The following is a 9,509-nucleotide window of genomic DNA, read 5'->3' on the forward strand; positions in this document are numbered from 1 at the left end:
CTGCCTTTCTCCTCAGGCCTTAGGGGACATGGTTTATTTCTTCAATTAAAAGAAGAAAGACCCTGGGAGGCTGCACACTTAAAATTGCCACATTTTAAAAAGCCCTGACATTCATGGAACTATAAACCTCACAGCGGGGTCTCTGCTGCCCCCAGGCTCCTCCCAGCCCTGAACTAAGGGGCTCACCTCCTCCAGGACTTGGATGGCCCCTCTCCCAAGGCTGGGAGATCAGACCTTTTCTTCTCTGACCGGAGAGACCCCAGTATTGTTTGCATGTGTAATCATGTGTTCCTCTTTCCGTTCCTCCAGATCTTTTTCTTCCTTAGTGTTGTACTCAGGAAAAAGGTTAGGAAGCAGAAAACCCAGGTTCTAGCACCCCCTCCCTCGCTGGGTGACCTTGGACGAGGCCCCTAACCTCTCTGGGCCTCAGATTTTTCCATGGCAGAATGAAGCTGGTGCACATCGTGATCTAAAATTTCTTCCTGCTCTGATACTGACATCTGAGCCCCACAAAACCTTGACAGTGAGTATAGGAGTCGGCATTATCCCCATTTTACTAAAGAAGCAGAAGCTCATTAAGGTCAAGTGACCTCCCCCTTCCAGGGACACTGCATTTTCCACAACAGCACCCTGAAATGGACAAAGGCAGAGAGAGCAGCGAGGAATACAGACAGGCACACGCTCACACTCCCTGTGTGATCCTCTCTCAAAACACCCCGACAGCCAGGAGGGGATTGATGAGCATTTGCGTCACAGCCCTACACAGTAATTATTGGTGTTCATAATGATGCCCTAAGGCATTACATTCCCCTGAAATGCCTTCAGAATCATCAAAGAAAGATTAAGCCATGCCTACTATAATTGCTCTTTGAAATACCTTCTATTTTATTCTCCTGCTTGGAAAATTGATAACCTATGGATTTTCAATTAACTTTAAGTTACAAAGAATATTCAGTTTACCCAAGTATCTCATCCATTTATGGTTCCCTTTTAGGAGGAGTTGATTATTCATCTCAAGCTGTATTCCCCAAGGAGCCTGACATTTTTATGAGATGACTGAGTTTGGGGGTGGAAAAACCCTTGATCTGTAATTGGAGGCCCTGGCTCCAGCCCTTTCTAGGACTGTGACTTTGGCAGGTCACCAGCCTCTCCAAACCTCAGTGTTCTCACCAGTTTAAAAAAATGGATTAATGCCAGTTCTGCTCCCTCAGGGTCATTGCCAGAATCAAGTAGATGATGGATGTATTTGTAAATGTCATGTCTATGCAAATGAGAGACGCTCAGGAAACACTTGAGAACTGCTTGGTGAGACCCCTGGCGTAGCCAAGCCAGCCAAACTGCTAGGCTGGGCAAAGAATACATAGCAGGCGTCCTGGCCTCATGGCATTCCCAGTAACAACTGATGCAGCCATGGCTAAGTCCCGAGGCCTCTCTGGGCCTCAGCGTCCTGATCTGTAAAATGGGGAGCAGAGAGAGTTGGGCAAGATCAGAGATTGCAGATTGGCATTCCAAGAACCAGTCGTGCCACTGGGCTGCTTCTGGGCTGCTTTTAATGGATCGGCAGTGTTTTAAATTCATTGCCAACATTTAAAAGTTGACAGGTTGTCTATAAAAAAAATCTGGAAATACGGCTTTTTTTGACAAATGGACAGATACGGTTGGTTACACTGGGCCCATGTTCATGCAAGGGAAAATTGGCCAGTGCCAAGTAGCTGTCGGCCCCCTCTTTCTCCCATCAAAGGCACCCAGGTGTCTCCCAGCTGGCTTGGGGAACCTGTGTTTACTTGCCTGGCTCCATGGGTTCTGACCCCTAAACTGACTGATCTCTAAAGCTTTAGACCTTGAACCATCATCACACCTGCCCCAGAGATGCTGGCCTTCATTGCGAGGGGAAGGGTGAGGTGGGCAGTGATCTGGGACCTTCCCCAGGGCCACCTTCTCCACCTGGCCTGGGTTGGGGAGAGGCACATTCCTTCAGCAGCTCCCAGGTCAGTGGGCAGAGGGCTCTGAAGAGACTCCCCCCACCTCAGCCCTCACAGCCAGAGCTAGTAAGTCACAGCTGCGGTTACCCGCACGCTGATTTCTGTTTTAAAAAATACTGCTGGGTAAACAGCGAGGGAAACCTGAGCTGTTCCCACACCACATAAATCCCCGGTTTGCTGTCCTATCTGGTTAGCTGGTTTCCCCAAATAATGGCACTGCTGCCTTGAAAGCAAGGGGCTGGAAAAGGGAGGCCCAGAGAAGTGGGCGGCTGGGAGTCTCCCAGGCTGGCTCCAGGCCCAGGCCTGGTGGCCTCCCTCCTTCTCTCTTTCAGCACTTCCTGCCCAGGGGCACTCACCTTTGTCCTCACTCCTTCCACCTGGGCCGCCCTTCCTCCACCCCTCTGCTTTGTCTCTCTCCAAAGACCTCCAAAGAAGGCTTTCCTGGGGGACCCTGGGCTCCTCCAGCAGCAGCCAGAAAGCCCATAACCAAAGGCAGACCTACCCAACACCGCATTTCCCTCTGGAAGGCTCCCTTTAAAGTTTCCTTCCAGAGCCTTCTGTCAAAGTGCAATGTCCTGACTCAAAAGGTAAGGCCAGAGCCTTCTGTGTCCTGAAAGTGAGTTTAGCCTTGGATTAGGATTGCCAGATTTAGGGGGAAAAAAGACACTCAGTTAAATTTGCGTTTCAGATAAACAAACAACAATGTTTTAGTCTATGTCCCAAATATTTCCTGGAACAGACTTACCTGGGCACCCTGCATTTTATCTGGCAGCCCTACCTTAGCTCTTTTCCTTGAGAACAGGTTCCGATGGGGAAGAAGAAGACGATAAAAGAGTTATCAGGGCCACCAAGGTGCCTATAGCCTGAATCTCCCAGCCTCCCCAGCAGTTCCTCACTGCCAAGTATCTAGTTCTGGGCAATTGGTCTATAGAGTAATTGCTGAACAGGACCCTCCTTAAAACAGGGCAGGGAGGGTTGGGCACAATGGCTTATACCTGTAATGCCAGCACTTTGGAAGGCTGAGGCCGGTGGATCATTTGAGGTCAGGAGTTTGAGACCAGCCTGGCCAACATGACGAAACCTTGTCTCTACTAAAAATTCAAAAATTAGACAGGCGTGGTGACATGCACCTATAGTCCCAGCTACTTGGGAGGCTGAGGCAGGAGAATCAATTGAACCTGGGAGGTGGAGATTGCAGTGAGCTGAGATCATGCCACTGCACTTCAACCTGAGGGACTGAGTGAGATTCTGTCTCAAAAAACAAACAAACAAACAAACAAATAAAAAAATGTAGAGAGGCTGGGCACTGTGTCTCGCTCCTATAAATCCCAGCACTTTGGGAAGCCAAGGCGGGAGGATCGCTCAAGGAAAGGAGTTTGAGGCCAGCCTGGGCAACATAGCAAGACCCCATGTCTTTTTCTTTTTTTTTTTTTTGAGACGGAGTCTCACTCTGTCACTCAAGCTGGAGTGCAGTGGTATGATCTCGACTCACTGCAGCCTCCGCCTCCCAGGTTCAAGTGATTCGCCTGCCTCAGCCTCCTGAGTAGCTGGGATTACAGCCACGCACCACCATGCCCGGCTAATATTTATATTTTTAGGAGAGACGGAGTTTTACCATGCTAGCCAGGTTGGCCTCGAACTCCTGACCTCGTGATCTGCCCGCCTCGGCCTCCCAAAGTGCTAGGATTACAGGCGTGAGTCACCACGCCCAGCCCCCATGTCTATTTTTTAAACAGGGGAGGGTGGGTGGTGGTGGACAGAGAGATGGGGAGAGTCCATTTGTCCTTCCTCCTTCATGCTATTTGGAATGCTGACATGCCAGTTGAACAAGGTGCCGCAGGGGGGCAAAGTAGAGAGACAGTGCCTGGAGGAGAGGCCATTGCAGCTTGGACTGTCACCTCCGGCCTTTTTTATGGGGGAGAATAATAAACTCTGTGTTTCCCCTTTTGCCATTTGTTTTCATTCTATACAGCTGACTCCAATCCAGAACCCCTGGAAGGTGTTCATTTGCCGGGTGCTTACTGAGTGTCTGTACAGTGAGCCACTACTTTACAATTGAGGAAACTGAGTCATGTGACCTCCAAAAGCCAGGTTTCTATGCAGGTCATTCTGTGTATTACATTTTTCAGTCATCTGCCTACAATCTTGGTAGCAGACAAGTAGAGCACCAAAGGTTTAAATATATATATATGTGTATACACACACACACACACACACACACACACACACACGAGAAAACCCATCTGCAGAACTTACCTCCCTTAGCTTAGTGTTTTCTGAGATTTAGAGAAAGACCTCATTATTGGGCCCCTGGGGTGGAATGCAAGGACTGTGTTCTGTAGTTTACTCAACTCTGACCCTTGGATCATATTATTTGAGCATTACAAAAGCCCTGTCAGGGCCGGGCATGGTGGCTCATGCCTGTAATCCCAGCACTTTGGGAGGTTAAGGCAGGCAGATCACCTGAGGTCAGGAGTTCAAGACCAGCCTGGTCAATATGGTGAAAACTCGTCTCTATTAAAAATGTTAAAAATTGGCTGGGCATGGTGGTGCGTGCCTATAGTCCCGGCTACTTGGGAGGCTGAGGCAAGAGAATCACTTGAACTCGGGAGGCGGAGGTTGCAGTGAGCCGAGATTGCGCCACTGCACTCCAGCCTGGTGACAGAGTGAGACTCCATCTCAAAAAAATAAATAGGCCGGGCGCGGTGGCTCAAGCCTGTAATCCCAGCACTTTGGGAGGCTGAGACGGGCGGATCACGAGGTCAGGAGATCGAGACCATCCTGGCTAACAGGGTGAAACCCCGTCTCTACTAAAAATACAAAAAACTAGCCGGGCGAGGTGGCGGGCGCCTGTAGTCCCAGCTACTCCGGAGGCTGAGGCAGGAGAATGGCGTAAACCCGGGAGGCGGAGCTTGCAGTGAGCTGAGATCCGGCCACTGCACTCCAGCCCGGGCGAAAGAGCAAGACTCCGTCTCAATAAATAAATAAATAAATAAATAAATACAAATACAAATAGGCCGGGCGCGGTGGCTCAAGCCTGTAATCCCAGCACTTTGGGAGGCCGAGACGGGCGGATCACGAGGTCAGGAGATCGAGACCATCCTGGCTAACACAGTGAACCCCGTCTCTACTAAAAATACAAAAACTAGCTGGGCGAGGTGGCGGGCGCCTGTAGTCCCAGCTACTCGGGAGGCTGAGGCAGGAGAATGGCGTAAACCCGGGAGGCGGAGCTTGCAGTGAGCTGAGATCTGGCCACTGCACTCCAGTCCGGGCGACAGAGCGAGACTCCACCTCAAAAAAATAAAAATAAAAATAAAAATAAATAAAAAATAAATAAAAAGTATTAGCCGGGCATGGTGGCATGCACCTGTAATCCCAGCGACTTGGGTGGCTGAGGCAGGAGAATCGCTTGAACCTGGGAGATGGAGGTTGTGATGAGCCGAGATCACACCGTTGCACTCCAGCCTGGGCAACAAGAGAGAATCTTCATCTCAAAAACAAAGAAAAAAAAAACCCTGTCAGGCACGCTGGCAGGCAGTAGTAACTCTGCTGCCTCAAAGTCTTCTGAGAAGCAAAGGACACATGTGTACACTCCAAATAAATCCCAGGCCCATTAGTAAACATGCTAGCCCACAGCCATGTACACCGTATCCAAAATCTGCCTGTCTTTTGTCTATCCCTTAAGGTCTTGCTAGAGACCAGGCGTCTCATCTGATTCACACATTCTATTATGTAAGCGCAGGCTAATGGCTTCATCTTGTTCCCTGTTCGGTGGCATATGAATATTTCACAGAGCTCTTCTGGAGTTATCTGTAAGGCAAAAATCTCAGGTATCATCATTCTCATCATCCAGATGTTACCCCTGCATGCCATGCTATGACAAGAGCTTTCATAGACCACCTCACTCACGTCTCTCAGCATCCCCATGCGGAAGGAAGAACTTTATCCCCATTTTACAGATGAGGAAACTGAGGCTCAATGATAAAGTAAGTCGCTTGAAGCCATTTAGCTTATTAATAACGGAGCTGAGGTCAGGCACAGTGGCTCATGCCCGTAATCCCAACAATTTGAGAGACCAAGGCGGGCAGATGACCTGAGGTGGGGAGTTGGAAACCAGCCTGGCCAACATGGCAAGACCTCATCTCTACTAAAAATACAAAAATTAGTTAGGCATGGTGCCAGGCACCTGTAATCCCAGCTACTTGGGAGGCTGAGGCAGGAGAATCGCTTGAACCTGGGAGGCAGAGGTTGCAGTGAGCCGAGATCACACCACTGCACTCCAGCCTGGGCAACACAGCAAGACTCCATCTCAAAACAAAACAAAAAAAAAAACAGAGCTGAGATTCGAACCCACAGGCCCCCAATTCCCAAGGCCATGATTTGGACCCCTGTGTTATGTTGCCATAGAAGAAGGTATCTGGGGGCTGGGATGAGCCGTTTTCACCTACATTGCAGTGTGTCCTGCCCAGTGGTTCAGCATAGTTAAGGACAGAAGAAGCTATTCCTCACGTGCATCACCCTTTATAGTCAGCCAGCTCTCTTCTCAGATGCAGTTCATTTATCCTCCTAACCACCAGGTGAGGCCAGAACTGTCAACTCCATTTCGCCAGTGAGAAAAATGAGGCTCAGAGAAGGGGTGTGATTTGCCTGAGACCACACACAGCTGGTATCAGGCAAGGTCACACCTTTTTTTTTTTTGAGACGGAGTCTCCCTCTGTCGCCCAGGCTGGAGTGCAATGGCCAGATCTCAGCTCACTGCAAGCTCCGCCTCCCGGGTTTACGCCATTCTCCCGCCTCAGCCTCCCGAGTAGCTGGGACTACAGGCGCCCGCCACCTCACCCGGCTAGTTTTTTGTATTTTTTAGTAGAGACGGGGTTTCATCGTGTTAGCCAGGATGGTCTCGATCTCCTGACCTCGTGATCCACCCATCTTGGCCTCCCAAAGTGCTGGGATTACAGGCTTGAGCCACCGCACCCGGCCAAGGTCACACCTTGAACCCATGTCTTCTGCCTCCAGGTCCAGGGCCCTTCCCGGACCCCCTGCCTCTCCAAGCACAGGTGGGTGGGGTGGCCACGAACAGAAGCAGCCCTGTCCCGCCAAGTACACGCCTGCCTGCCACACACAATGGGGGACATTCCACAAGTTCCGAGTGATGGCTCAGGTGTGGCCAGGCTGAAAGCCCTCCTGGGTGCCCCCACGCTCCTGGGGGACCTCCTCGTGACTCACACTTTTCCTCTTCCTCCCCTTATTCTCCCCCACAACAATCAGAAACCAAGGTCCCCTCCCTTCCTGAAAACAGGGCTCTCCTCGCGAGGCCACAGGGCTTTTTCCACACACAGCTCCTTCCATCCATCTCTGTCTCTGGCCCTGCGGGGCCTTGACAGGGAAATGCTGACTTTGAGGAGGTTAAAGGTGCTGGTGCCCGGCCTTCATCTAACAAATGGGTTGCCGTGAGGGGAGGAACTGTTGTTGTTTTTTCCTGGCCTCAGAAGAGGGGCCTGTCAGGAAGATGTAGCGGCCAGCAGGCCCCCGGCCGCGCCCCGCGAGGTGGCTGACAGACGCCAGCAGCTGCCGGGGGCTCCGGGGTGCCAGGGGCCTATGTTCTCAGGGCAAAGCACCCCACCGCGTCCCCTCCCCATGGCCCTCCTGACCTCCCCGCCCACCCCGCCATGACCCAGGGCCCACCCCATCCGGGGCAAAGGGCCAGGCCCTGGGCCTCCCTGCCATGAGGTCCCTGGGCCAGATGCAGAGGCGGAGCAGGAATCCGGTTACAGCCTGTGGCCGGCCCAGGGGAAGGTTTTCCTAGGGAAGCTGACAAGCCAGATCTTCCTCCCAGCCTCCCACGGATTCCTTCCAGAAACCCCACAGCACAGAGTGCCCCCCGCCCCACCCAAGGACCTCACAAGGCTGTTTCTGTAGAATTTCCTTAGAACTCCCCATTCCCAGGTTCACCCTTTGCGATCATCGAGGTTAACCAGAAATAGATGTGAAAGGAGCCACATTTGTCCATTACTTACTCTGCCTTTTGCATAAAGGATTTCTTTCTTTTTTTCTTTTCTTTTTCTTTATTTTTTGAGACAGCATCTCACTCTGTCGCCCAGGCTAGAGTGCAGTTGTGCAATCTCGGCTTACCGCAAGCTCCGCTTCCCAGGCTCAAGCAATTCTCCTGCCCTCAGCCTCCCGGGTAACTGGGATTACAGGCGTGTGCCACCACACCCGGCTAATTTTTGTATTTCTAGACGGGGTTTCACCACGTTGGCCAGGCTGGTCTTGAACTCCTGACCTGAAACGATCTGCCCACCTCAGCCTCCCAAAGTGCTGGGGTTATAGGCTTGAGCCACTGCACCTGGCCTACATAAAGGATTTCATTGAAAATTTACAAATGTCTGTGGGCTGGGCTGCCTGGATTTGAATCCTGGGTCCTCCACTTCCCTGCTGCGTGACCTTGTGCAGGTTACACAGTCTTTCTGCACCAGAGTCGTCTGAAAAACCGAACTGATGAGAATGACTCTTGCCTCAGAAGGCTTTTGTGGGAATCCATGTGGGTAAAAATGTGTAAGGTGCAAAGTGCTTTACACAGATCCCACTCTATCATCTCAGATGAGGAAACAGAAATTCAGAGAGATGGCCGGGCGCGGTGGCTCACGCTTGGAATCCCAGCACTTTGGGAGGCCAAGGCGGGTGGATCACGAGGTCAGGAGATTGAGACCATCCTGGCTAACACAGTGAAACCCCGTCTCTACTAAAAAATACAAAAAATTAGCCGGTCATGGTGGCAGGCACCTGTAGTCCCAGTTACTTGGGAGGCTGAGGCAGGAGAATGGTGTGAACCCGGGAGGCGGAGCTTGCAGTGAGCCCAGATCACGCCACTGCACTCTAGCCTGGGCAACAGAGTGAGACTCCGTCTCAAAAAAAAAAAAAAAAGCCAGAGAGATAAGGTGACTTGTTCCAGGGCACACAGCCAGGAAGTGGCAGACCTGGGGTTTGAACTCAGACCCGTCTAACCTCAAACCCCATGTTGCTTCCTCTGCATCTGGCCTGCTGCAGACTGAACAGCAGGATACCTGAGGCCAAATGCTGATTCCACCCTTTCTTAGCTGTGAGAGTCTGGGCAGCCCAGTCATCCATCTGAACCTCAGTTTTGTCATCTGCAAAATGGATCTTACCCATCCTAGGAAAGTTGTGAGGCTCAGAGAATTGTGTGTGCCACAGCTGAGACCTGGGCAAAGCAGAGAGATGAGTTTGATTGGCAGCTATGACCCCATCCCCTTTACTGGACTACAACAACCTGATCAGTTGTTTCAGAAGATGGCACATCTTTTCATATGCACACCCCTCGCTATCTTTTACAGCTGTTCCTCCTCCGGGGATGTGTATCTGACTGAAGTTTCTATATTAAAGGCAAGTCGTGGCTTTATTCCACATCCCTGGGTGCCCTTCCGCTCTTCCTAGGAGCATCTCCTGCACCTACCCCCCTGGGGCCCCATCTCCAGGCTGCAGAGCTAAGACCCAGGGGCCCCTCCTCAG

Source organism: Trachypithecus francoisi, unplaced genomic scaffold (assembly GCF_009764315.1).
Source record: "Trachypithecus francoisi isolate TF-2019V2 unplaced genomic scaffold, Tfra_2.0 Lachesis_group20, whole genome shotgun sequence".
In the NCBI taxonomy this organism is placed as follows: Eukaryota; Metazoa; Chordata; class Mammalia; order Primates; family Cercopithecidae; genus Trachypithecus; species Trachypithecus francoisi.